The sequence below is a fragment of the Podarcis melisellensis genome, assembly GCF_964234715.1.
Source record: "Podarcis melisellensis genome assembly, chromosome: 7".
NCBI lineage: Eukaryota > Metazoa > Chordata > Lepidosauria > Squamata > Lacertidae > Podarcis > Podarcis melisellensis.
This window is the reverse complement of record NC_138539.1, coordinates 36,807,406-36,835,105: the sequence shown is the minus strand read 5'-3', so window position 1 is coordinate 36,835,105 and position 27,700 is coordinate 36,807,406. Positions and strand designations below refer to the sequence as shown.

The 27,700-nt window shown below is 40.1% G+C and overlaps 1 protein-coding gene across 2 annotated transcripts in view; it reads left to right on the top strand.

Annotated features, from left to right (window-relative positions):
- Positions 1-27,700, top strand: part of FAM110B (family with sequence similarity 110 member B) — a 68,626-nt gene that overhangs the window by 3,634 nt on the left and 37,292 nt on the right. Inside the window, exon 1 of one of the 2 annotated variants that reach the window (XM_081919539.1) lies at positions 22,941-23,008. The exons of the other annotated variant lie outside the window; for it this stretch is intronic. The gene's annotated coding sequence lies outside the window, so the exon portion shown is untranslated. Of the gene's footprint in view, positions 1-22,940; positions 23,009-27,700 lie in introns of those variants that run through there. 2 annotated transcript variants of the gene reach the window in all.

Below are 27,700 nucleotides of genomic sequence, written 5' to 3'. Positions count from 1 at the left end.
CCTTCCTCTAACCCAGACCTCTGTCCTGTTCCAAATCTGGTACACATCTGTCACAACACTACATTAAATTAGGCTCCTGTGAGGGTAACGTTTTTAAATAAAAGGTTGGTAACTGGTCAGATTTCAAAGGGATGCTCTTTCTTTTCAGAGAGGTGAACCTAGTGCGGCAAAAATGCTAAAAAGATACATAGAGACTATACTTCCTTATATATTCTCTAGCTCTTTAGAGGTTATTTTGTTAGTCAGTCAACTGAGCACTGGTTTCACAGTAGTCAGATATATGTCATGTATCCTTTTAATGGAAATGGCGATGTACCTTTTTTATCTCAATCATGATGTCTCCTGATAGGAAATACAAGGAGCTCCTTGCTGCACCCTGCCACAGTCAGCTTCAGGAATGCCAGGGTCCTAAGTCTTAACCATTTGTAAAACGATCAGACAATTGTGATGGAGGTAGCAAATAATGAAATGGGGGCGGGGAAATCTCTTGGTTGCTACAACAATGTGATGTGAAATTCCAGCGGATCAATCAAGGCAGCTTGCTCCTTCATGATAGTGGAAAGGGTGGAGCCTTCCTTATGGATCAGCCATAGTGGTAGAAATTATTGTGTTGCTGCTAGTGCGGAATGGAATTGGTCAGCTTGCAGAATCAACTTTCCAAGAGCCAGAAATCAGTTTCAAGCCTTCCATTGTCGTAAGACTGATATCCGCATATCTCAGTTTTAAGTTGTGAAGAATGCCTGATTAAGACTTGTGTCAGTGAGCAGGAGTATACAAGAGGAGGGTGGGGGATACTGATGAGAAAGGTGATGACACTGAAGCATCTGAGTTGGATAATATGAAGCAAAAATGCTTGTGTTGGCCTGATGTCTTAGTGTAACCTTCACCACATTTAAAATCTGGCTTTTGCTGTGCATTCAACATGTGTGTTTCATATGTACTCTGTATTTTATTTGTTTAACTTCATTTTTAAAAATATCTCTTTGGGCTCTTCCTGAGATTCCATGATGAAAACTAAGAACTCTTTATTCTCTTCAGTATTATGTACCTTTGTATTTACAGAACATTCTTGGTAATTTCCCTTAAAATAGTTAACCATTTTATTTCATCATGTCATAATAACAGTTGATGGACTTGGTTCTGTTTTGTAAGTGATGTCAGTGTCTCATGCGCACTTCTCTTAAGTTGATGATTTAAATACTTGTCTACTCTTTGATAATATTTGACTGGTCAATTGAGCAATATTCCTTTACCAATGAGTTGCCTGAAATCTTGTATTTCATTTCATAATGTTAATGTTCTCAGAAGCATGATAATGATTTGCCCTATGTTGAGGTGGAGAAGTAATTGATAAATCATAGTGTTGATTATAAGATACAGCCATTACAATTTCATTTCAAGTAAAACTGTATTATTACCAGAGCAGACAGGTAACCCATTATTTTGTAGCTGGTCAAATGGAATCAAATATCTGTAAAAGCCTATTGAAAGAGAGATGTATTTCAGCTGACACGGAAAAGTAAACTGTTGATGCTTGGAGAGCATTCCATAGTTGGGCTGCCGCTACAGAGAAAACTGTATCCTGTTCACTACACAATGTTACTTATGTGGTAATGGGATTGAGAAGCCACCCCGCTTAAGCTTCTTTGGCAAAAAAGCAGGAGAAAAGTGCAGTAAAATAAATAAATGTATAGATTGCAAGACAACAAGTTGCAGTCATATATATATATATATATATATATATATATCCATTTATGTTTTTAGAGCATTGTGATGTATTCAAGATCCCAGATTAAGAAAGTCTGTGCTGAGGTGTTTGCCATGCAGTGTCAGTACTCCAAGATCATGGCAGCAAAGGATTTTCTTCAGTCTTGAATCGTCAAACTTCAAAAAATCATGTAAAACCTTTAGGATGACTTTCGTGGAACAAGGTTGATTTTCACTCTCATATCTGAATGCTGGCTTTTGTACTTCTATGCAGATTCAGAAGTAAGCTTTGCATAGATGAGTAGAACATGAGATTAGGACTCTATGGAAATACTTGATGTGAAAATTAATGACCATGGTTATTGCTTTGAATCTAACCTTCAAAACCCCTATTTGCAACTCAGCTGGATGGGCAAATTCATTTTGCATTAGTTTCTGTTGGTTTCTTTGTTACACAGATCTCTTCTTGTTGTTTTCTGGGCTAGTTTTGCTCTCTAGAGTAGCAACTCCCAAACTGTGTTCCACAGGCAACTACAGTGGTACCCCTGGTTAAGAACTTAATTCATTCTGGAGGTCCGTTCTTAACCTGAAACTGTTCTTAACCTGAGGTACCACTTTAGCTAATGGGGCCTCCTGCTGCGGCCGCCGCACAATTTCTGTTCTCATCCTGAAGCAAAGTTCTTAACCCGAGGTACTATTTCTGGGTTAGTGGAGTCTGTAACCTGAAGTGTCTGTGACCTGAAGCGTCTGTAACCTGAGGTACCACTGTAGTTGTCCACAAGCTTCATTTAGGTCGTCCACAGCATATCTGTGAAGAACAGTTACAATTTGAATTCCATAAAATTTGATGGCATTCAAATTCTGTTACAATAAAATGCATTACAGTGGTACCTCGGTTTAACAACAGCCCTGTTTATGAACTATTCCGGTTTAAGAACGCCGCAAAACTGGAAATAGTATCCTGGTTTGCGAACTTTACCTCAGTCTAAGAACGGAAGCCGAACAGTGGAAGGGCACCGGCGGCAGGAGGCCTCATTAGGGAAAGCACGTCTCGGTTTAAGAACAGTTTCAGTTTAAGAACAGACTTCCGGAATAGATTAAGTTCGTAAACTGAGGTACCACTGTATAAGAAAATAAGAAGCAATAAAAATACAACTAAAGATCATATAGCATCTAGCAAAGTGCATTACAGTTGCTACAACAGGCAGAAAACAAGGTTCTGCCAGGAACCTTAGCTCTTTTCAAGTGGTTCATGGCGAAAGGAAGTTTGGGAACCACTGCTCTGCAGGAGCCAACTAAAGCATGCCTGGTTTCTTCTGGCTACAGCCCATTATGTAGAAAGGATTTTCCATGTGGACATCTATGCAGCTTTGTGGTCTGTTCTGTCAACGGAAATAATGTACATTCAGTTAGAAGGAAATATAATAAGCACGCAACGTATGCACATTTAACTTGTGCACATTCCGCTTTATCTGCTTGGCAAAAGACAAACAAATAAGGGGTGGAAAGGTGTCAGTGTCTGGGGGGAAAAGACTTTGGCAATCCCACCTGCCATTGAACCCATGACCAATTTTGGCTTTAGGCATGGTCCCCAGAACTATAGTGAATGTTGAGAAATCTGTGTAGTTACAAATAATGCCCCGCCCTTATCAATATTCATATTGTATTTCCATTGGTATTCCAGGTGACAACAGTTGCATACTTTCATCTGTATAGACACACTTGTGTTTACTCTTGATGCTGCATGACATTTTGATCCTAAACAGTCTTACCTCTTGTTTGCTTACAATCAAATCAACTGTGTGAGATATTAAAGATTTATATTGCAGCAAAATTAAGCATTTGTAAAAGCCTCAAAGTAATACTGATTTAAGGTAGTCTTTTAATGTCTATTCATGGCTGTTTATAGCCATAAGACTGCAAATCTATTGTTGCCTCCTTTTATTTAATTTAATTATAAGACAAGTAGATACCATTTCTTTCTCTTCCTGCCCACAGCAAAACTATACTACTACAACAGAACTGTCTTTGTTTTTATGAATCTATGAAATTGTGTAACTCCAAGAGCAATCCTTCCTTTCAGGAAGAGACTGTTCCGTTTAGGTCAAAAGTGACAAAATTAATAACTGGTGACACAGCATTTGCTAACTCTGTAATCCCACTGTTAGTAAAATAAAATACACCCCCCCTCAAGTTCCATGAATTAAAACATAAGCTTCGTAGAAATGAGATAAAACAAAGCTCCCCCTCCTCACTTTTAATCAATGTAAAATTTAGCATGAAATTGGAGAAGATAAAAGGCTTACGTTTAAGGAGTCACCCCTTTGAGTTTAGAAGTATAGCTGAACTGCTAGCTTGACAACTTTCTACATTTTCCCTCACCGTAATGTGGTTTGGCGCTACATAATGGAAATGTTATTTATATATGCCTGGTTGCAGCCTTGCAAGTGCAAATAGTAAAGAAATCCATTTGATCCATGCCTTGCACTTGCCATATTTTTCTGTGTATAACATGCCCCCATGTATAAGATGCCCCCTATTTTGGGGGACTAAAATTAAAGAAAATGGGGGAAGATTGCCGAAAATCACTCACCCAACTGACGAATGCTAACAATCGCGACACCTGCCAAATTGCCAAAGCCAATCCAAAGCAGCCCTTGCCGCATCCGCTAATAACCCACCCATTTGACAAAGCAGCAGCCAATCCAAAGCAACCCTTGCAGCAGACTCCATTCACCCACCCAATCGCAAGGTCCTGCTTGCGGCTGCAACCAATCACCTGTTGTCGTCCCCCCTCTGCACTACCCATGTATAAGATCCCCCCAATTTAAAACTTTATTTTTGGGTGAAAAATCCTTTGTCTTATACACGGAAAAGTATAGTATATTGAGCAAATTTTAAAAGTGGGCATGCCATTGGGTTGCAACCCTGCGCCTTGTTCCACTTGCAAGAAATCCTGCTGATTATTTTTTTTTTAATGGCCACCTCCTACCATGATACTCACTGCTTGAACTGATGACAAGCTGCTGGCAATATGGAGAGAGGCAGTCATGTGAGGAGCACCATTGTGTACAGATGTGTTTGCAGCTGCTTGATAAATATCACTGGGCACCGAGTTCTTAGTATACTGAGAAGAATGTTCATGTATGTATATTTGTAGTAATAAAAAAAGTGCCATTAATTTAGCGTGGTTCCTTCATCCCTTTGATGTCCGTGTTTTTGGCATGTGTTTTTAGGAAAGAGACTTGTTCGATGAATCATAAAGGATTTCCTATCACTAATATGGTAATTTACAAGACCAGATAGGATATTTATTTGTCTGGAGCCAATGAATGTTCCTTACTCTCTTTTCACCCCGCTCCAAAAAAAAAAAGATTGTCTAATTCTGACTTCTTTTATTTTTCATTGAGAAACCAGTGAAACCAAATCCTTAATATATGGGACTGGTGTTTAAGGCTGCAGTCCTACAAACACATTGCGAGTTATATAATTGAACTAGTTTTTAAGATATTTTCATTGTTTTATTGTTTGTTTGCTTCCTTGGGCTCCTTTAGGAGGGAGGACAGGGTATAAACTTAATAACTAAATAAACTAGTGGCTTTACTTTTGAGTAAGTTGCATAGAATCAATTGCTGTGCTAGCTAAATATTTTTCTGCTATGGAAATGCATCTGGGTTTGTTTTTATCTCTTGGAATTTAGTGTACTCTTACTAGTCTTTTGGTAGCTCTGATTAGGATGGTTTCAGTTTTATGTCATTATGAAGCTAATATGTTACTTCCTTAGAGTAAAAACTACTTTAGTTTGGGAGATCTATGGATTCCCAAGGACAATGAGTTGGATAACTTCCATGTGCTGCCTTACCTGCCACACCCTCTGGGCTCGTGGAGCCTTCCCACAGAGTCCCTTTGACATGCAATCTATTACAAATTATCCATGAACTACAGTAATTCTTTTATAATACTTATCCTAGTGACTGGAATAGCAAAATTTGTTAACTGTGCAGAGAAGGACTTGCTGGTTAATATCTATTAATTTTAACATGCTTTTGTGCGAAAAGAGTTTGCTCTATCAAATGAACCTTAGAAACATCTTACAATCCATCAATATATCATATAAAAGGTAAAGGTAAAGGTACCCCTGCCCGTACGGGCCAGTCTTGACAGACTCTGGGGTTGTGCGCCCATCTCACTTAAGAGGCCAGGGGCCAGCGCTGTCCGGAGACACTTCCGGGTCACGTGGCCAGCGTGACATCGCTGCTCTGGCGAGCCAGAGCTGCACACGGAAACGCCGTTTACCTTTCCGCTAGTAAGCAGTCCCTATTTATCTACTTGCACCCGGGGGTGCTTTCGAACTGCTAGGTTGGCAGGCGCTGGGACCGAGCAACGGGAGCGCACCCCGCCGCGGGGATTCGAACCGCCGACCTTTCGATCGGCAAGCCCTAGGTGCTGAGGCTTTAACCCACAGCGCCACCCGCGTCCCTTAATATATCATATATACCTGCCTAAATGATAAGTGACAGTCTCTGAACATTACTGTTCTCTGCACCCCCAGGGCCCCGCACAAGCAAGCTGTAGTTGTAGTGGTAGAGCACATGCAAAGCAGAAAGTCCCAGGTTGAGTCCCATTATCTAAAAATCTCCAGATAGTCCTTGCTTCCAAGTCCATGTAAATGCTGAGCTAAATACACCAGTAATGTCACTTAGCCTAAGGCAGCTTCCTAAACTATGGGAGGTAATTGCAAAAAGGGGAAAAAAGGAGGGGGATATAAGAACGCAAGTATGTGAGGACATGCTAAAGTAAAGTATCAACTATATTTGTGTAGTTTTGCTGCTGCTCAACGTGCTGTGTGTTATGTGTTTGCTCTTTTCATTTAACCCCATTCTCTTTTCCAATAATCTGATAACTCCGGTACAAACTTTCTACCAGTGGGTTTCCATAAGAAGTGAGGTGGGTGGCAGCCTGGGTTCTCATGGCTGAGCAACTGGGTGAATATTTTGCCATGGACTCACTTTTCCAGCTTTAAACATGAAACTTATCAAACCAGTTCAATTAAAATGTAATCCTCATAAGGGGAAAAGGAACCGCATAGACATAACTCGTTCCAGATGTGCTTACCAATAGGCTCTTTCTTTCTCTGGCTTGGGATTTAGCCAGGTTCATCCGCTCTGTGCCGGTTTTTGGTCAGTTCCTGGGAAATCGGGAAGAGCAGCTATTGTGGGAAAAGGCAAATGCTGATAAAATTTTGTATTTGCGAAGTGTCAGGAAAGTGGACAACAGAGATGAGAAGCATTAATGAAAGTCTCTTATAGTAGCTATGACAGGATAGCACTCCAAATTGCTATATTGTGTTCTTGTGTTAAGATACTGTATCTTCACTGCTAGGGTCGGGAACCTTGGGTCCAGAGGCCAAATGGGCCTTTCTCTCTGGCCTTGGAACTCTCCTCAGGCAACACCTACTCACCAACTCTGCTTCCCACCCTTGTTGAGTGCTCTTGTCTGGTTGGAATGTGTCCTAGAACTGCAATAACAACTCTTTCTTATCTGGATAGAAAATAGAGGTGGATGTGTGTAGAAATTAGCCTACTGTCACTAAATGTTTCTTCCCTTGTTCCAGCCACCTTTTTCCTTTGGTCCCACCCACCACTTGCATATGGGGGCTTGGAAACAGCTTCCCCACTTTTGCTTTACTTGGAGGTCTTGGAAGTGTTGGTCCAGCTGTAGTATTGTTCAACTGGCAAAGGGAACAGAGATAGAGTTGGGAGGGCTGAAGCTGATTTTCAGTTTTGGAGCCTTAGATTGTGTGCCTAGATAGCTCAGTTGGCTAGAGCATGGTGCTGATGACACCAAGGTTTCAAGTTCAATCCCCATATGGGACAGCTGCATTACAGAAGGTTGGGATAGATGATCCCCAGGCTTCTTTCCAACTCTATAATTCTATGATACTAGTGAAATACCGGTACTTTTAATTGTGTGCTTCCCTCGTAAGTATACAGTGTGTGTGTGTGACATTAATGTTTGCACTCTCTTGTGAGTTGTATTTTTAAAACCATAATTCTAAATAGTGATGCTCAGGGTTCAACAATGTTGCTCACCCCAGGGGCTGAGTATGCTCAAAGCTTTCTCTGAAACTTGGAGCCGCAGAGGTGAAAGAATAAAGCCTGTTGCCTCCCCAACCTCAAATTTCCACTGAAGCTTGTGATTTGTTTTGGTCCTACACTTGCCTAGTGTGTTCTATGTCCCCTGGATTGAGGACTCCTAGCTCAGAGTCTGCATTAGGTAGAACGTGAGTTTTCATGCTGTGTTTCAGAGGTGTGTCATGAGGAAAGGGGTTAAGGTAGTGTGGTCATAGCAACAACTAATTATTGGTTCAAGCATCTAGAGAAAAAGCTGCCTTCAGGTCAGTTCTAGTAGCTTGACGTATTGGAGTGTTCTCAGCAAGCCTTAGGAGACAACTTTTTTGTTGGATCGTTCTTCCTGGCTTGTAGTGTTATTCCATGCATACTGATGGTGCCTAATACATATTTCTATCACATTGTAGTGTAGTTTGGGTTGATACTCCCAAGTATTATTGTTATTATGGAGAGTACAGATGCTGCAACAGAATCTCAGATGCAACAGCTGTTCAGAATCTCTCCAGCTGTTGTCCATGCAGCACAATATTGCCTTGCAATTTTACATGCTTATTATTTATTTATTTATTGAATTTAGTTATTGGATATAGTTTTGTTGCAATCTGTGAGAGTTCACTTGATAATAAGGAGTTAACATATAAAGAATCAATGCCCATTTCCCCCAAAAAGCAGCTCACTTTCATCACCTGGCTGACTATGGACTTTGCGTGCACAGCGTCTCAATTTAGGTTCCAATCCACATAATAAGTTCAGGAGGAAATTGTTGTTGATTAATCATACAGCCAAATGTATATGGTTCTGTATACTAAAAAAGGAAATTAGGAACTTTGGATACACTGTTAATTCAAAAGTGCATTCCAGTATAGATCTGTTTCTCTGATGCTGATGAATTTGGCTTTCAAAATATGTTTCAGAATAACATATTAGGATTTATTATATGATCATTTAAGGTTTTTTGAGGGAGAGCCACAGGTTCAACATCTCCCTTAGAAGGCCTTTTCAATTTAGATTCTATTACTTTGGGGTGGTTTTTTAAAAAAACCCTGAATTTTTGTGTTAGCTTTGTTTCTGGGTTTGTTTGTTTTTTAATCATTATAAAAATAAATGAGATTATGAGAATGCAAACTATTTTTGATAGCCTAACATTTAATCTGTTGCACAGATAATATATATTAATATCAAAGCTGTTATAAATAAAACAAAAATCCAGCAAGCATCTCTCTTGGAAGTTAAATCTAGATATACTACTGTGCTGGGGATGCCTACATGTAAACATTTAATTAAACAGTAAGAGAACGAAGAAATCAAATAAGTTTGAAAATAAATCTTTAACCCTAGTCCAAATAAACCGGATTTTGACCCAAAGTACAAGCACTCTTTCAATTATATGCAATCCAGCAGAGTGTAGATATTCTTTTAGTTTTACTTGTTCATATCTGTCTAATATAATTCAGTATGTGGTATAATATGTTGCTTTTTCTTCTTTTTAAAATGCAGTCTCTTTCCTTCTTGTAGCTAGGGAAAAAAATCTAGGTCAAAGAGATGCTGTCTTATTAATAACTTAGGGCTCCGTTCAACAGAAATTATCTTCAGTGGCTTCCTAGCTTCTCTGTTCCATATCCATTGTTCTGAGACCCTTGCTTCTGACCTTTTCCTCCTCTACAGCCTTCTAAGTTTCATACAGCCAAAGGTTGTGTGACTGTGCGTGCTTATGATTGATTTCTTTGGATTTTTTTCAGCTTTTGTTTCTGCATTTACATTGCTGTTCCTCCAACAGAAATACTTGCTAGAATGACTCAGTGGCTAAACATATTTTACTCAGAAGCAAGTCCTTTTCATTTAAGTGAGAATAAGGTCTACTTCACACGCACATTACTATATGTTGGCACTGTGACTATTCCACTGTGGGGTGCCACGGGGTACCATTCTGTCTCTGAAGTGGTTTAACAGTGCTTAGGGGATTTGGCGTACTGTATCATCAAGATGCAAGTGACACACAGCTCTGTCACAACTGAATAATGTGCAGATGTGCAAGTTCTGAGCCCAGTGCCTGGATACATTGGTGGTCTGCATGAGGGCCACAAGCTGAAGCTGAATGCTGACAAAGCTGAGACCCTGGCTGTGAGTGGTGGTCCCCAGTTCTGGGAGTTAGTCTCCCTGTTTTGGACTGAGGTGGCTCTCCCAATTAGGGAGCAGGTGTGTGCCCTGGGGGAACTCACCTTTAACACTGGAGCCCCAAGTGCCTGGCTAGGAACATTTTTTACAGCTTCATTTGGTGTGCCATCTACTTTTGTATCTGGACAAGGATAGGTTGGCAACAGTGATCCATGCACAGGTAACCTCATGATTAGACTACTGCAGTGTGCTCTCTGTGGCACTGCCCTTGACATTGGTCTAGAATTGTATGGTTGGAAGGGAACCTGAGGGTCATCTTGTCCAATGCCCCGTAATGCAGGAATCCTGCCCACAACCATCCCTGGGTGGGCTTGAACCATTAACCTTGTTAACAGCCATATGCACCAACCCTTTATGCCACAAGGCTTCTGCAGCGGTGCAAAATGCAGTGGTAATGCTGCTAGCTGGAGCAACCTACTATTGCTGAAAGAGCAGCAATGGCTGCCAGTTTGCTACCAGGTCAGGTTTAAGGTTTTGTTGTCTTACAAAGCCTTAAGCAGTTTGGAACCTGAAGGAATGTGTTCACCCATATAGACTGGCTATTGAGATAGTAGGATATGGCCCGTTCGGTTGTTCACAACATGCAGAAGAGCATTTGGCAGGAATCAGGGTGAGGGCTTTTTTACCCCTCTTGTGGCACCTGGTTCCATGGAAATAAGATGGACACCAATTCTGTTGAGTTTTTGGCACCTCCTGAAAACACAACAGAATTGCTGTCCATCTTATTTCCATGGACCAGGTGCCACAAGAGGGGGGGGAACCCTCACCCTGATTCCTGCCAAATGCTCTTCTGCATGTTGTGAACAACTGAACGGGCCATATCCTTTGATGGATCACTGGTGCAAGGCATTAACTGGTAATGATGAATTTAGTGTGTTTGTTTATTGTGATTTTACTTTGTTTTCCTGTATTGTGTTGCTAAGTTGTATTTTACTGTTGTAAACTACTTTGGGATTTGTATGAAGGCTGGTATAAAATATATATTAAATAAATTGTTCTCATGTTCTCACTCTATATATGTCCTTACAGCTGTAGCTTTCCAAATTAGCTGCTAGTTCAGAATGGGAGGCATGTGTTTGAAGGGTACTATATTTCCCAGTAATAATGCCTAGGGTTGGAACCCTGAACTTCTTGTTGGGAAGTATACTTTATCTATTGTTTTTGGTCAGCATTTAGGAAGGCTGTCCCAGGAGAAGTTTTCTGCAATGATGAGGGTTAATATGTTGAGATTATTTCTGGATGAGGGGAAGGTTTTAGAGAAAACTCATAAAAGCCCATCACTACATCTTAGATGGAGGGAAATCCTTATACATTTAACTAATATTTTGTAAGAGGTCAAGGGGCATTTGCAGAAATTGGCTACACAAAAAAGTTGCATCTTTTCATGATGTAAATGCTTGAGTTTGCATGAGCCTGAGATGTGAAAGGAAGAAGTTCATCTAGAGGAATTACTCCCGGCACATCTACTTCCAAGGTGAACCAAAATCTTACTAGGTGGCTCACCTGCAGCATCAATTGTTGGTACCCAGACAGTAATACAAGGTTCTCCACAGGAGGACCATCATCATAATAGGGGAAGGCCTGTTTTCCAGGTCTAAGAAAGCTCTCTTCTGTGATTGTATCTGGGGCAAGAGGTGCCTTTCACTCACAACCCAATATGGCTTCTTGCTTCTACAAGTAGATGACCATATAAGGAGTTAAATGCAAAACTCGTATATCAACATTTATTAGATTGTTTAGATTATGTACAATAAGTTAAATGAAAACAGCTTTAAAATGTAACAATGAAAAAAATTCATACTGAAAGTCAAACCAGCACTAAATAACAAAACAATGTCAAACACAATTCATTTTATACACCAGAAATCTAAAATTAAATTGAAATGTAAAAAAGGCCCACCCACATCAAACAGCATAGACAATACTAAATTAAGAAATGATACTGGTATTTGGCCCACTGTGTGAACTACTGCAGTTAATTTTGCCCCAAAATTCATCCCCCTTTGAAATGAGGTCTTCTTGTATTAATGTCTTTTCCTGGTTTTGATTTGTAGCATTGCCTTGTTGAGTTGCAAACTCTCTCATAGTGACTAGTTGGACTGCAGGCTTTAATATGATGTTCTTTTAAGTTGCTAAATAAATAATCAGTTTGGAGGTGCTAAGTACAAAGAATTGGTGCACTGTTATAACATTCAGTATTTTGTTTACTAAAACAGCTGAGCCCACACCTTGTTAATAAATCATTTCCAAAAATAAAACATTTGTTGCATTTTATGATAGAGTCAAACTTAAAAGAGGTGTGTGAATTTTGAGGGAAAGCAGGTTAATAAGCAGAGGCAGAACGTGTACTTTCTAAATCGTGTTTGCATGTTAAAACAACTAAAGGTGCAATCTAACAGGGAGGGAAGAAACAAAGGTGGATGAACGGCCTAATCCAGGGGTCAGCAAACGTTTTCAGCAGGGGACCGATCCACTGTCCCCTCAGACCTTGGGGGGCGGACTATATTCTTGGGGGGGGGATGAACAAATTCCTATGCCCCACAAATAACCCAGAGATGCATTTTAAATAAAAGGACACATTCTACTCATGTAAAAACACGCTGATTCCCGGACCGTCCGCGGGCCAGATTTAGAAGGCGATTGGGCCGGATCCTGGGCCTTAGTTTGCCTACCCATGGCCTAATCCAATGCCCTGTTGGGCTTGTGCCATCAGAGGAAAGTGTGGGTGGAGTAGTGTGTCAGGGAATGGGAGGTGTCTCCCAGAATGACCATGGAGAACCACCTGATGTATCCTCCTTGTTGAAGAAGAACCAATAATTGACTTTCCCACATCCTTACAGAAGGGACTTGCAACATGGTATATTTCTCTGCAATGGTGGACTTTTCTCTCTGCCACCAGGGAGGGAGATTTGACACATCCAATGGCCCCTGGAATAGGGGGCCCTCTCCCCCAGTACTGTAGGGTTGTTAACTTTCAAAGTTAACACATTTATTTATTAGACATGGTGCATCTGTATGACCTGAATATAATCTTACCTAGTCACCCAAATTCTGTCTCTTCCTGTATGTTGGATTGACCCCCCCCCCAGCTCCCCTGCTTGCACCTGTAAATGCCTGCCTTGCCTTACTGCAGGAAGTATTTCTAAATAGTTATGGACAATTCTGTTTCTGCTTCCATCCACTTTCAAGTGTGTTCTATCCCTTTTCTGCATTAATCGGCGAATTTTGAAAACCAAGCGGGATTAAAATTTCCATTTAAATATGTTTTTAAATAGGCATTTCCAAATGCATTTTCTATCAAAATAAGGATTTTAGAATATGTAGTTTGATTCTGCACCCCCCCCCAAAAAAATCACTATGTCACAGTGTGAATTCCAGTGGATGGCTTCATTCCAACCTGTGCATTAATCTAGGAGATGCAGAATAATTCAGTTTGTATTGGAAACTGTAAAAAACTCCACATTCCCCCGGTATCCTCATCTATTGCTAATAAACTGGTGTTTGCCAGAGTGTCAGGTCCCTGGCATTGGTATCAAATGCCATTTTCTTTCCGTTTGTTTGCTTGTTTAAAAAAACACCTTTGCTTGTTGCCTACAGAACCTATTTAGATGTATCTGAAATAACAGAATTCTTTTCCATGAACATCATTTTTGCTTGCATGAGTGTCCTTTAAATTATGCATTTCCCTGGACATAAGCTGAATATCTTGAACGTCCTTAAAGTCACTAGCATATCAGAGGCATTACCATAAAACAAAAAATAAATACATTTTCTGTCATTCTGTTTATTCTAGCTTCTGATTTCACCACATCTTCTGCATAAAGCATGGAAAGCACTGGGATCAAAAGGGAAAATTAGGGCACCAAGAAACCTAAAATCTAACTTACTTATGAATATTGCATTGTGTGTCCTTCTCTAACCCACACAAAAAGAACTAATATCTCTGTCTTTTATCCAATTGCATATTTTTTGCAGTGCTGTAGAACATAGATGTGGGCAGGGAGGGAAATGAAGAAACCCTTTGTTTAAAATATCATTTTAATTAGCAGCTAGTTGCAGCAAGCCTTTAAAAAGTTGAGAAAACTGTCTCCTTGCCTAGGACTGTGTTCCATTTAAAATATTTTTGGATGACTTCATATGTTTCAAAACTTTGGTTTCTACTCCCTCCCTCATTTGGCATACTGTTTGAATTCTCATATTGCATACATTTCTTTCCAGAGTTCTCAGTTGTATTTCTGTGTGTTTGAATGGTCATACATTGCTGTCTTAATTCAGTTCTATTTTGTTACATTTGGGGATTTTCATGGAGTTTTGCACTATGTCTCGCCATGGTCTCAGATATCCATGGGAAGTCTACAAAGTGTCTTGGATATCCTTGCTTTTCCAAGCAATTCTTCCAGTGTTCTGCCCTCCCTCTGAAAGAGCAGTTGCACAAACTGATGCACATTTATAGTGGCAGTCGAGATGTATTTATCTTAGCTGGTTTGGGATGGGGATTTGCATTTGAATGTTCATCCCTGCTGCAATCCTTTGTCCATTTTACTCTGTACCAAAGGGTTTTGTTCAGTTAACTTTTACTCAGAGTAGACCCATTGAGATTAATGTCCATGACTTATTTAGGCCTAGTCATTTCAATTGGTCTGCTCTGAGTAAAGGTTAGTTGACTACCACCCAAGACTTTGCACATCCAACAGCCAACTCTTCCCTCTCAGACAAGAAAATAAATTGGATAGAACTGGTCATAAATTTCAGTCACCATCAGAACAACAAATATTTGCATTGGAAATAGAACATCACCAGTTACTTACCATGATAGTCCATTTATGGCTAGGGAAGGAGAAATTAAAGGCTTTGGTGTTAGACGCCTCTCTAAAGACGTGTAAAATGTTATTAAATAGTTAATAATAATATTTTCATTAAAAGTAATCAGGGTAGTGAGTTTCACTGGAGCCTAGGTCTATAAGGGAACTTGTGTTCTTTATTTTCATTCACAGCTTCTGCTATGAATACTAATACTCCCCCCCTCCTTTGCTTATGATGGAACTCTTTCATTTGTACTGGTTAATAGTGTGCACCACATGAGTACTGTCTGTGTTCACACATCGCCCCTCTACTTTCTCAATGCTTCTCTTTGCCACATTTGTATTGTTGTTGTTGTTGTTTAGTCGTTTAGTCGTGTCCGACTCTTCGTGACCCCATGGACCAGAGAACGCCAGGCACCTCTGTCCTCTACTGCCTCCCGCAGTTTGGTCAAACTCATGCTGGTAGCCTCGAAAACACTATCCAACCATCTCGTCCTCTGTCGCCCCCTTCTCCTTGTGCCCTCCATCTTTCCCAACATCAGGGTCTTCTCCAGGGAGTCTTCTCTTCTCATGAGGTGGCCAAAGTACTGGAGCCTCAGCTTCACAATCTGTCCTTCCAGTGAGCACTCAGGGTTGATTTCCTTCAGTATGGAGAGGTTTGATCTTCTTGCAGTCCATGGGACTCTCAAGAGTCTCCTCCAGCACCATAATTCAAAAGCATCAATTCTTCGGCGATCAGCCTTCTTTATGGTCCAGCTCTCACTTCCATACATCACTACTGGGAAAACCATAGCTTTAACTATACGAACCTTTGTTGGCAAGGTGATGTCTCTACTTCTCAAGATGCTGTCTAGGCCTGTCATTGCCCTTCTCCCAAGAAGCAGGCGTCTTTTAATTTCGTGGCTGCTGTCACCATCTGCAGTGATCATTGAGCCCAAGAAAGTAAAATCTCTCACTACCTCCATTTCTTCCCCTTCTATTTGCCAGGAGGTGATGGGACCAGTGGCCATGATCTTCGTTTTTTTGATGTTGAGCTTCAGACCATATTTTGCGCTCTCCTCTTTCACCCTCATTAAAAGGTTCTTTAATTCCTCCTCACTTTCTGCCATCAAGGTTGTGTCATCTGCATATCTGAGGTTGTTGATATTTCTTCCGGCAATCTTAATTCCGGCTAGGGATTCATCCAGCCCAGCCTTTCGCATGATGAATTCTGCATATAAGTTAAATAAGCATGGAGACAAAATACAGCCTTGTCGTACTCCTTTCCCAATTTTGAACCAATCAGTTGTTCCATATCCAGTTCTAACTGTAGCTTCTTGTCCCACATAGAGATTTCTCAGGAGACAGATGAGGTGATCTGGCACTCCCATTTCTTTAAGAACTTGCCATAGTTTGCCGTGGTCGACACAGTCAAAGGCTTTTGCATAGTCAATGAAGCAGAAGTAGATGTCTTTCTGGAACTCTCTAGCTTTCTCCATAATCCAGCGCATGTTTGCAATTTGGTCTCTGGTTCCTCTGCCTCTTCTAAATCCAGCTTGCACTTCTGGGAGTTCTCGGTCCACATACTGCTTGAGCCTTCCTTGTAGAATTTTAAGCATAACCTTGCCAGCGTGTGAAATGAGTGCAATTGTACGGTAGTTGGAGCATTCTTTGGCACTGCCCTTCTTTGGGATTGGGATGTAGACTGATCTTCTCCAATCTTCTGGCCACTGCTGAGTTTTCCAAACTTGCTGGCATATTGAGTGTAGCACCTTAACAGCATCATCTTTTAAAATTTTAAATAGTTCAGCTGGAATACCGTCACTTCCACTGGCCTTGTTATTTGCAGTGCTTTCTAAGGCCCATTTGACTTCACTCTCCAGGATGTCTGGCTCAAGGTCAGCAACCACACTACCTGGGGTATACGGGACATCCATTTCTTTCTGGTATAATTCCTCTGTGTATTCTTGCCACCTCTTCTTGATGTCTTCTGCTTCTGTTAGGTCCTTTCCACTTTTGTCCTTTATTATGGAAATCTTTGTACGAAATGTTCCTTTCATATCTCCAATTTTCTTGAACAGATTTGTATAGTAGCACCAAATAGCTTCCTTGGAGTTTCTGTGTTATATGGAAGAATGATGGGAAAACTTTCTCCATCTGCTGTTTCAGAACTTCTCGTATAAAATCTGTTTCCTATTAAGTGAAACTGTAGAAGACACAAGCTTTCCAAGAGGGCTGGATGTCAAATGCACTCTCATAAGTAAGAGGTACAAAAATACTAAACATAGAATAATGGCTACAAGGTGACTAAACATGTGATGTGTACTTCTTTTGTATACATGTCATTTCCTTCTGTTCTAATATTTCAAGGTTGTCAGAAGGCTACTGAAGGGTGATAGGGGTGAGCTGAAATGCCAAAGCAATTGGGCTGATATTCTTGGTGTGCTGATATAACAACTTGTAGCTGTTTAGTTTCAGTATAACATGGATAGGGATGTGCTTTCATTCAGTAATCCAGTATGGAATGGTGGATTGACATATTTATTTGGCTGTATGGTTGTCCATCCATAGTATATTGCTTTAAATGGGATGTGCATTGGAATGTGCATTCCCCCATTCATGTTCTGCAATTCGTCACTCTTAACTAAGTGAAACTAGAGCTTTCTCAGGGCAAAAGCCTTGCTACACCATGCTGCCATGCAATGAAACTGAGCCTCAGCAACATGAACACATTCCTTCCTCTCCAAATAAGCCCTAAAATGGTGTCGAAGCAGCAGTAATTGAGGACTACAACTTGCAGCAAAAAATAAAACTTTTCCAAGAGGGTTGTTGTTTTTCTTTCTGCATCTCTTGAAAGCCCACTTTGTCCCTTGGAAATGCTTGAGTGAACATTTTGACACAGAATTTCTTTTCAGCAGAAAGCTACAGAAAGGTGAACTCAAAAAGCTAGGTGCCCATCAGGATTTCTGTTGCATTAGGGGAATAATAGTGCTGAATAATGAAGGCAGAGGGCAAGGTACCAATAATTAAATCCCACTGTACTGCAGCCCATTTTCATTTTGGGGTTTGTCACAAACTTCTTGGCTTCCAGAATGAGGATATGGCAGTCCGCACAAAGAGACCATGGTGTTGTGGTTTCCACTTTGGAGGGGGGGAAAAGGATTGGGCATTGGATATTCTAGGAGATGCTTGTTCTAACTCTGAGTATATATTTTGCTTGATTTAGTGAGCATCTATTCAATCCTGCTCATATATGCCAACACGAAAAATATTGCAGGCACACAGATTCATGGAAACTATGAGATGTTGAATGACAAAGGACTTTCAGTTGCGCAACAGAACTTCACCACTTCCCCCATGTGTACTCCTGAAATATGCTCTGGGTTTTCCCCTGACTCCCCAGAACAGATTTGAGGAGAGTGCAGGGCATGCATACAGAGAGGAGAAGGGAAGTTGCACTACACAAGCAAAAATCATTGTGCTGGCAGAAACAGTTGGATATTGTCCAGGGTCTGCACCATACATAAACATAGATTTCTCATTAGTGTAAGGTTGGATCATGTTCAGACATTTATTTGAAAGTGTGTAGGGAGAGGGGAGCAAGATTGTGTGTGCTGACTCTATACCTGCCCTACATGTATTCAGTGTGATATCAGAAAGATATTTGTATTGCATGCCTATGCAAACTCTCTGCACTTAGGCTCTGTCTTTGCAATCAGATCTCGTAAATAAGTAGCAGTTGAATATTAAGTGGTAAAGAAAGACAGTAGTACCTTGGTTGTCGAATGTAATCCGTTCCGGAAGACAGTTCGACTTCCAAAACATTCAACAACCAAGGCACGGGGGGGGGGGGAGTTTGAAGAAAACGCAGAAGCCGTTCGACTTCTGAGGAACATTTGAAAATGGAAGCAATTACTTCTGGGTGTTTGGTGTTTAGGTTCTAAAATGTTCAGCTTCCGAGATGCTCGAAAACCGAGGTACAGTGGTACCTCAGGTTAAGAATTTAATTCGTTCTGGAGGTCCGTTCTTAACCTGAAACTGTTCTTAATCTGAGGTAGCACTTTAGGCTAATGGAGCCTCCCACTGCTGCCGTGCCGCCGGAGCACAATTTCTGTTCTCGTCCTGAAGCAAAGTTCTTAAACTGAGGTACCATTTCTGGGTTAGCAGAGTCTGTAACCTGAAGTGTCTGTAACCTGAAGCGTATGTAACCCGAAGTACCACTGTACTTGAAATAAACTGTACGAGTAATGACTCTTGTGTTGGTGTACATTAAAAGCTTATATATAAGATGTCATAAGGTATTTTAATTTTAAAATATTTCATAGGGGCTCCTCAGGCCTTAGCCTTGTTGTAGTCCAGCAATGCTTAGGGGCCCACAGGTTCCCCAGCACTGTGCTGAAGAGGTCTATTAAGGCACATGTTATGGACAAACTATAAACAGATGTGATACATAATTCATTTTATGTAGTATGGGTGACTTGAGTCGCTGTGGAACATGTTGCATAGTTTGTCTTCTGCATTTTTCATTTCTGAATTTTATCATTGATTTTATGCAGGTGGCTTGATGTGGGAGTGGCAAAAGTGTTTGTTTGGTGTCTTAATGCCACTGTGGAACTTGTTTGATTCTATTTAGTTCCTTAAACAGAAATGCACTTCTCAGATTATATGGAGTGCGATAACTTTTTAAGGTTTCCTGTTGCAACCTCATTTGGGCTTCTGTTATTCCTGTAAAGTGTGTGTGTGTGTGTGTGTGTGTGTGTGTGTGTGTTTAAAAATAGTGACTCAGCCTGCCTGTCTCCTTGAATTGAGAGTATGCTTTTTACAGACTGATTCTCTTTGTCATAATGTCCACTGGCAAAGATCTTCTGTTTCCAATTAGATGCAAGACCAGGATCTCCCACACCTTTTCTGTTTTGTCAAATCACTTCTCTTGTTCCAAGAATAGAACTATCTTTCCTAGTTCAGTTGCAGAGCAGAAGGTGCTCTTATGGAAGAGACTGTCATGCTTCAACTGAATAGTTACAGAACCCTGTAGCTGTCTAGTCAGTTAAAATTGGCATAATTCTTTCTCTTTCATTAGTATCTTAATTCTGTTTATAGTGTTAAAGTGCTATATCAGTAGCTTCTGTATGTTCCTGTTAAGTATCAAAATTGGCATTGCTTATCATCTTTAAGACTGAGCAATGGATTAAAACATCTTTTCGTAGATTTGAATACATGTAGTGGCTCTTCAGGGAATGTTAGTCAACCCAGCTTCATAAATTTGTCCCAAACTAACCTTGGCTTGTTTTGAGAACATAGTACTGTATACTTTCACAGGCACTGGAATGTAATCAACAAGAGTAAAGAGAGGTCAGGCGATGTCAGATGAGCAAACTGTATCTAATATAAACAGAACTGATATCCTAAAATGACAAGATTAGGGCAATAGGCTCAACAGTTGTGGATTATTGAATTTCCAGACTGAAACATGGGGCAGATTAGCATACTCAGAATAAATCAGAGTTTTTGTGTTAGAAGCAAAAAAGAAGAGACTGTAACATTTAATAGGCATGTAAAGAGGATCTTGCAGAGTTCTGTGGTATCAATTTGATTTACCTCTGGCAGGACTCAAGGTGGCATACAGATAAACATAAGAACTGCTAAAATTCAACCTAAAAGTATGGATCTGCACATTCTTGCTGAAAAATATGTATGTTTGTATGTGTGGAAGATCTCGCCCTGATAATCCCAGGTAGAAAAGGTCCATATATATTCTGAGCCCAGGATTGCAGCGTACCTGGCATAGCCAAACAGGCTTTAGTCTGCCCTGTGCTGCATAGATTCCCAGGATAGTGACACACATAGTATGTTTGGGGAGTGTTCGTTTGTGGTAGTATGTGGCTTACCCACACTTTATTTTAGGGAGCAGTGAGCCTAATCTGAAACCCAGAGAGACACAGCGTGCCCTGGATGTGACAGATCTGGCAGTTCTCACATCATTGTACATAGTGCAGTACATTTTGTCGTTTTGTTTGCTGAAATTCTAAAATACCAGTATTGTATTGAGAATAACGCTAACCATCTTCAGCTTTAGACAGAGTTCAAAGTGGTTTGCAAACCACAGTTAACACTAACTCTTATGAGTTTGAGTTTAAACATATTTTCTGCAAATAACTTTTTAAATTGCGGGTGTGGGTGTGTGTTTCATACAGAGATGGCACCTGGAAGGGACAGAACAGCACCCATGTGTTTATTTCACCCAGGGTCTTAACAGGAGATCAGAAAATGTTACATCTGCCTTGGGCCTCATAAGGAAGATCTCACTTTTTAGGTGTAGTAGTAGTTGTTGTAATTGTAGTGGTTGTTGTTGTGTGTTATTGCTGAAGCATGCACTAGATTATCATTTGTCTTCAGTTTGAAATGCCAGGTCTTCAGAGGTTATATGGGAGTAAAAGGACAAGTGAATTGCTCTGCTTACTTTCACTTGCACATTTATATTGTACCTTTCCTCCAAGGAGCTCAGGGTGGCATTCTTCCCCTCCTCATTTAATCCCCACAACTATGTTGAGAGTAGATTAGGTTAGGAATAGGTTGGGTTAAGAGACCGTGACTGGTCCAAGGTGACCCAGTAAACTTTGTGGTTCAGTGGGGATTTAAACCCTTCTCTCCCAGGTTCTAGTCCAGCACTCTAACCACCATGGCACATTGATTCTTGAAATTACTTCACAAGGAGAGTTCAAATTCTTCACTATAAACAACTCCATATTCTGAGAATGAGTCCCAATCATCCCTCACCACTGGTCCTGGCTAGGGATGATGGAAGTAGTCGTCTAAAAACAGCTGCAGACCCAAGTTTGAGAAACTCTGATTTATGCCCTCTCTACTGACAATGACCATCAACCAGAGTGGCCAAAGTAGTTTTGGTTCCATATCTGAGCCTGAAATCAGATTGAAATGGGTTTAGATAATCCACTTCTTCCAAGCATGTTTGCAGGTGGGCTGTGAGTATTGAAGTAAGGTGCATGCTCTCTTTCAAGTGTGCAGAGAAGTTTCTAACGCCATTTATCTTTATGTAAGTGGTGAGATGCTGTTGCTTATTCTGTTTTAGCTGAACAGAATATTGTATGGCCTGTAAGCACTTATCATTGTGAATGTGACTTGGTTTTCTGACAGTCTGTAGAGGTGCAATCCTTAGGGCTAGAGCTGTTCGTTTAAAAGAGAGCTTAGTTTTGACTGCAAATATTACCAAACCACAATTTTGAAAAAAGCTATTCTAGCTTGAAATTGCTGTGGTTCATGTATCTTAGTAACTTCCCTCACGCAGCAGCTGCATTCTGCATTTTGTGGTAAAGGCACATATCCATCAATAGCTCCTTTCTCTTGGCACAAGGCTGTAGGAAGTTGTCAATAGCTTATTCAGCACTTGTTCCCTTGCTTGTGAAAAGAGATACTTTAGTAGTTCTTGAGACAAACAACTTGATTGCATTTTTAGCTAAATATTATCTGCTTGTATACAAGACAGTTGTTGATGCGTCTGCTTTACACTTCCATTTAATCAGTTGGACTTAAAGGGATATAATACTGGGTAGGTTGTTCTTTCTATTGAATAGGTATCATTCTTCTGGATATTTATTTATTTAGCATTATAGTCCCGTCCGTCCCCCCTTCTTTTGAAAATGATAACCCAGTTACCCTGATAAACTAGGTCTTCGTGTCTGATATTTGTATGATATTATAAAAATGAATCAATATATGTTTATTCAGCCCACTTAAAAAAAAGCCTATTCACAGTGAGTTGTGAATTTTTAGAAACTAAATTAAATAATCAGCATCAGTGTCCTTAGTCTTCCACTCAGAGGTAATATTTACTATTGAAAATCAGTCCAAAGAATTTCCTAACACCTCAAGTTGTAATCATTAATTTGTAAGGCATTTAACATATATTTTCTTGTCAATGCAAGTTGTTTTGACAGCTACTTTGACAAGTGCTTGGATGAATGTTATGCCTTTACAAAAATGTGGCTTCCGAGACTGTGGACCCACCAACCTGACTATCTTCTGCTGTTACTTGCTCTAGGGGCTGCAAAAAATATCCTGAAAGTGCTTGTAGAGGAGTTTGGCCTTGGAGAGCTACTAACACCCCCCCAAAAAAAAAAAAAATTCAAATCTGAAACAACACCTTACATCAAGGTCCAGACGAGCATAACAAAAAATCTGAAAACACACTAGCTGGTGAGATACTTTTTATACATTTCTTCTGACAAAATGATTGGTAGAGTGCAGCATTCAGTTCTTTCCTTGGTATGGAATTTCTGTGTACCATCTCTTTGCTTGCTTCAGCTATCTTAATTTTTCATCCTAATATGGTATGGGTTTATTTACCTTGGAAGGACTTTCAAAATATGTGGAGAATCTTGGCTGATTAAACTGCATTCAGCTCATAGGACCAGTTAAAGGTGAAGGCTGGAAGGAACAGGACTGGTTTTGTGTGATTTTTTTTTCTGCTCCTCCTCCCAGACTTTAGTACTTATATGGGGGGAGCGGAGTTCATCATTCCCTTGAAGTAGCGTTTTTCACGTTGGGGTTTCCTGAAGCTTACTAATTTTCCCCAAGAACAGAAAGCTACTGCAAAAGTTGATTCTCATTGCCTTAAAGTTTATTACAGCCAAAGGCTTCAAGCTGGCTTTATAGTTCTCTGAAATACAGTGGTACCTCTGGTTACAAACTTAATTCATTCCAGAGGTTTGTTCTTAACCTGAAACCATTCTTAACCTGAGGTACCACTTTAGCTAATGGGGTCTCCCACTGCCACTGTGCCACCGGCGCTATTTCAGTTCTCATCCTGAGGTAAAGTTCTTAACCCCAGGTACTACTTCCAGGTTAGCGGAGTCTGTAACCCGAAGTATTTGTAACCTGAGGTGTTTGTAACCCGAGGTACCACTGTAGTGAAATAGGCAGTAAAAGCAACTGCTCTGTGCATTTGTGTATCGTTTCTGCTTTGTCTTGAGAATGTAGAAAACGTGGATGGGAACCTGTCTACCTGTGTGCTTTCACAGCTTTTAATGCTCAACTCATCCTTCGTCGTGAAGTCATTCACTCTGGTGTAACCTAACTGGGAGCTCTTGGTGGTAGAAGAGTCTTAAACAGCTGTTCAGTTCATTCAGCTACATATTGGTCCACTGACTGACTTGGTCTACCAGCAACATACAGAGAGGAAGCGCTTGTATCAAAGCCAATTTTGTAACACTTTGGCTTGCAGCCTGACACATTTATTTGACTGGCACTAGGAACAATTGGAGTGACCCACAGTAACACAGTTCATCAAAGTTAAATGCAGGCTATTTTAAAAGGCTGTTGCCAACTTAGCACTTAGAAAATGAATAATTGAATAAATAAGTTTCACTCTTCTGAATAGAGCTCTTTCAAAAGAAGCGTCATCAATTAAAAATATCCTTTGAATAGCGAAAGGCAGCTTTGTGCTTAGCTGTTCTTAAAACTGTGGGGTGTTTATCATTCAGACAGTAGGTAATCAGGGCTACTGAGAAATGTGAGTAATATTAGACACTTCTCTTGATCAAAAGAATAAAAAGCAGCTTTGGAAGTGTGCTGAAGGCCTTCATCATCTTTTCCCAGTGTTCTTTAGTTTTTACCCTGCCAGCCGTCTTTAGAAGTTTGCATTGAGATTTTGTTGGTTTCTGCTAAACACTCTTGAACAAGGCACAAGAAAAGGTGCGAACCATCAGCAGATTGGTGGAGCTATTTTAATAACTGCATCACTGGAAGGGCATAGCAGAAACAATGTCCACAATACATGATTACACTAAGTAAATTTCCTCTGGCACCAGGAAGCTGGAGGAATGTTACCTTGGATTCTCTTTTTAATTGTACTGATATCTAAATAGAGCCTAAAATAAAATAAGAATGGAATGATTTTGTCAAACTTGGTAGAAAATGGAAAGTACGTTTTCCTTATGAAAAATTAAAATTATGTAATATCCAACACAATTTGCATCTCAACTCAGAAATTAATTCCATTGATTTCAGTGAACTAAACTCTTTAGTCAATGTACTTAAGATGGTGCTTTAGGCTGCTATGAGAGTAGAAAATTTAATGGCAGCTCAATGTGAGACAGAGCCTTTTCTGTAGCAGCACCCATGTTGTGGAATTCCCTGCTAGGAAGTGGTGAGACAAGCCATGTCCATGATTGTATTTAGGGAGGCAGTGAATATATACTTATTCTCTTTGGTTCTTAATACATGGTTGAAGATTTAGCTTTATTTTTTGTTGATTAAGTAGCAAAAATTAAAACTAAATCTCAGTGCTAGTCAACACATTTTGGAAGTTAGGTTTTGTTTTTCTAGATATATTGGTTTGCAGGGCTGAAAAACAATATAAATGTGTGTGTGTGTATGGGGAATAGTAGGAGATACAGGATGGAGCACTTGTCTTGGACACCCTTGTTCTTTGCAGTACATTGGTGTGTTGCTTCTCCTTCCCCTAAAATGTGGGTGGAATGAAGGTACTAATAGGAAATATTTGAAATACTACCATTGCAATATGTTCAAGGAAAATGGAAGGTTCTCTTTAAAGTTGTCAAGGTGATGTTTGTCCTACTTTATTTCTCCTCACTGAAGCAAGTTTAACTGTTGCAGATTGTATGAATAATTGAACAAGGATACCTCACTCGTTACCCAAAGTAATATTCTGCTCACTTGCTGCTCAGAGCTGTGCTTCACTCTTTATTATGGCACAGAGCTTCTTAGATGTTTGTGATGTTTCATTCCCCAGTGTGAGTGCTGACTTTTGCTTCAATTCCCTCCATGATTTAAATAAAACGTTCAGAAATCAACATTAGTATTGAAACAAACATCTGCCTGCCCCCCTTTCCTCCCTCCTCCGAAAAAAATAATCACAGACCTAGAAGAGATGTTTCCTCACAAGTCTGGATTTGCTGTCTTTATGGATATTAAACATGAGGGGTTTGCCACATAGTATTTTGTAAGGGGAGACTCCAAAAGAAATGAAAACAGAGCTCTGTGTATCTGTTTTGCTGTTTCTAGCGGAAGACATTTAATTTGCCTTCTAAAGCCAACCTCGAAAATGATGCAATTCAGCTGAAGTAGATTTATGGTGCCTTTTCCTCTGGAAATCAATACAGCTTGGAGGGGCTGTCATGGGAACTGGCTGACTGAGATGCAGCTGTGTTCAAATATAAACTTCTGTACCGCAAACCCAAAGTAATGACTCTTGGTTTTTGTTTTTTAGTCAGCACTTTAGCTCTGAGACATTATGGGGTAAGCTTTAATTGACTGCTTTGTTTCCATTAGGAAGTTATTGAAACTTTGCTATAGCAAATTCAGCAAGTTGATGTGATGTTCTAAAAGCCATTGCTATTCTTACTTGCCCTTGTGTATTTTGTGGTTTGTAAGGACCTGGAAATGTGTTGTGGGGCAAGGTAGCATTTGTATACTGCAAGAGATGGAACCACTTCTCTCTCTAGTTTTATAAGCTTTGTAGTTGTTTGGCCTGTAAACAAGGGCTCAGAGCAATTTCTTCTTACTGATTGTAGGGACCAGCCTTCTTCATACTGAGTACATCAGCGACATGTTTGCTGATGTCATCAGCAAGTTCTATTTTATGCTGCTGGAAACTGGATTTTTCAAATCATATTTGTCGCAATACTGCGATCTTTCAATTTTTAAAATATAATTGATAGTACCATTGCCTTTAGAAGCTCAGGGTGATGATGATGATTTGGGAGAGGGGATTCTCTTCCCTGAGTTGCACTTGGCACCTTCATCATATGCTGAAGAAATACCTTTTTACTCTGACCTCTGACACTTGGAATGAGTCCTTTTAGGGCTTGTCCTATTTTTGTGACCATAATTTGTTTGAAACTATTTTTCTTTTGTTTTAAAATTATGTGACCCACCCTGGGACCTTAGGGTAAAGAGCATATAATAAATCAAATATATTGTTATGGTTGCTATTATTAACAGCAACAATGGTGATGTTTACACCACAGATAAGATACAAATTCCATCTAGACTTAAAGGGATAACCAGCAGCAACCACCTTCACTCCTCATTTCACAGATGCTCCAAAGCCAGTCATAGAAAGAGCCATCCAAGAAATGTCGTCTTAAGACAGGTTTAGTCAGCTATTGTTGGACTACAACTCTCATCAGCTCCAGCCAGTATGGGTTTGTTGGTATTTGGAGTTCAGCAACATCTGGAGAGCACCATGTTAGCTATCCCTGAGAAAACTGAAGAGCTGGAACACAATTTGTACAGGCCTGGGAAAGCATCCATGACATAAGAAAGTGCATCAGCTTTAGTATACCAAAAAGTACAACAATAACCTGAAGCAAATCTTCTTTTGAAAACAGTGTTTCTCAGAACTTGGCAAGCCTGCTTTTTCCCTATTTGAATGGAATATAGAAGTATACCATGTCATGGACTGCCGTTAAAATCAATATTCTGTTTTGATTTAAAACTTATAAAATGTTGGGTTGTAGCCGAAGGTTCTGTTCCTCCCAAAAGAAGGAGTCGTCCTCCCATGGAAGAATGGGCTCTTTGGATCCAGCCCATTAAAAGCTGGATTTGGGTACGTAATAAACAGGGAATTGGCCACATCATGTCATAATATTGTATTTGGAACAACAAGCTGGATATAATTGCTTCAGAATCAGATCTCATAATTTAAAAGCTTAAAATCTGATTTAAACATATGGTATTAAAGGAGAAAAAAACTTTATAAAAATGAAATCTGAATTCAGTACCAACCACCATCTACATTTAGGGTGTGGTATTCTGTTGCTTTCTCACTCTTCTTATAAAGAAAAACAACAATGCAGTTTTAAAGTCGAGAAATGCCCAGCAGTTTGCTGGTTTTGGGGAGGAAGCAGCATCATGGGCAATTTT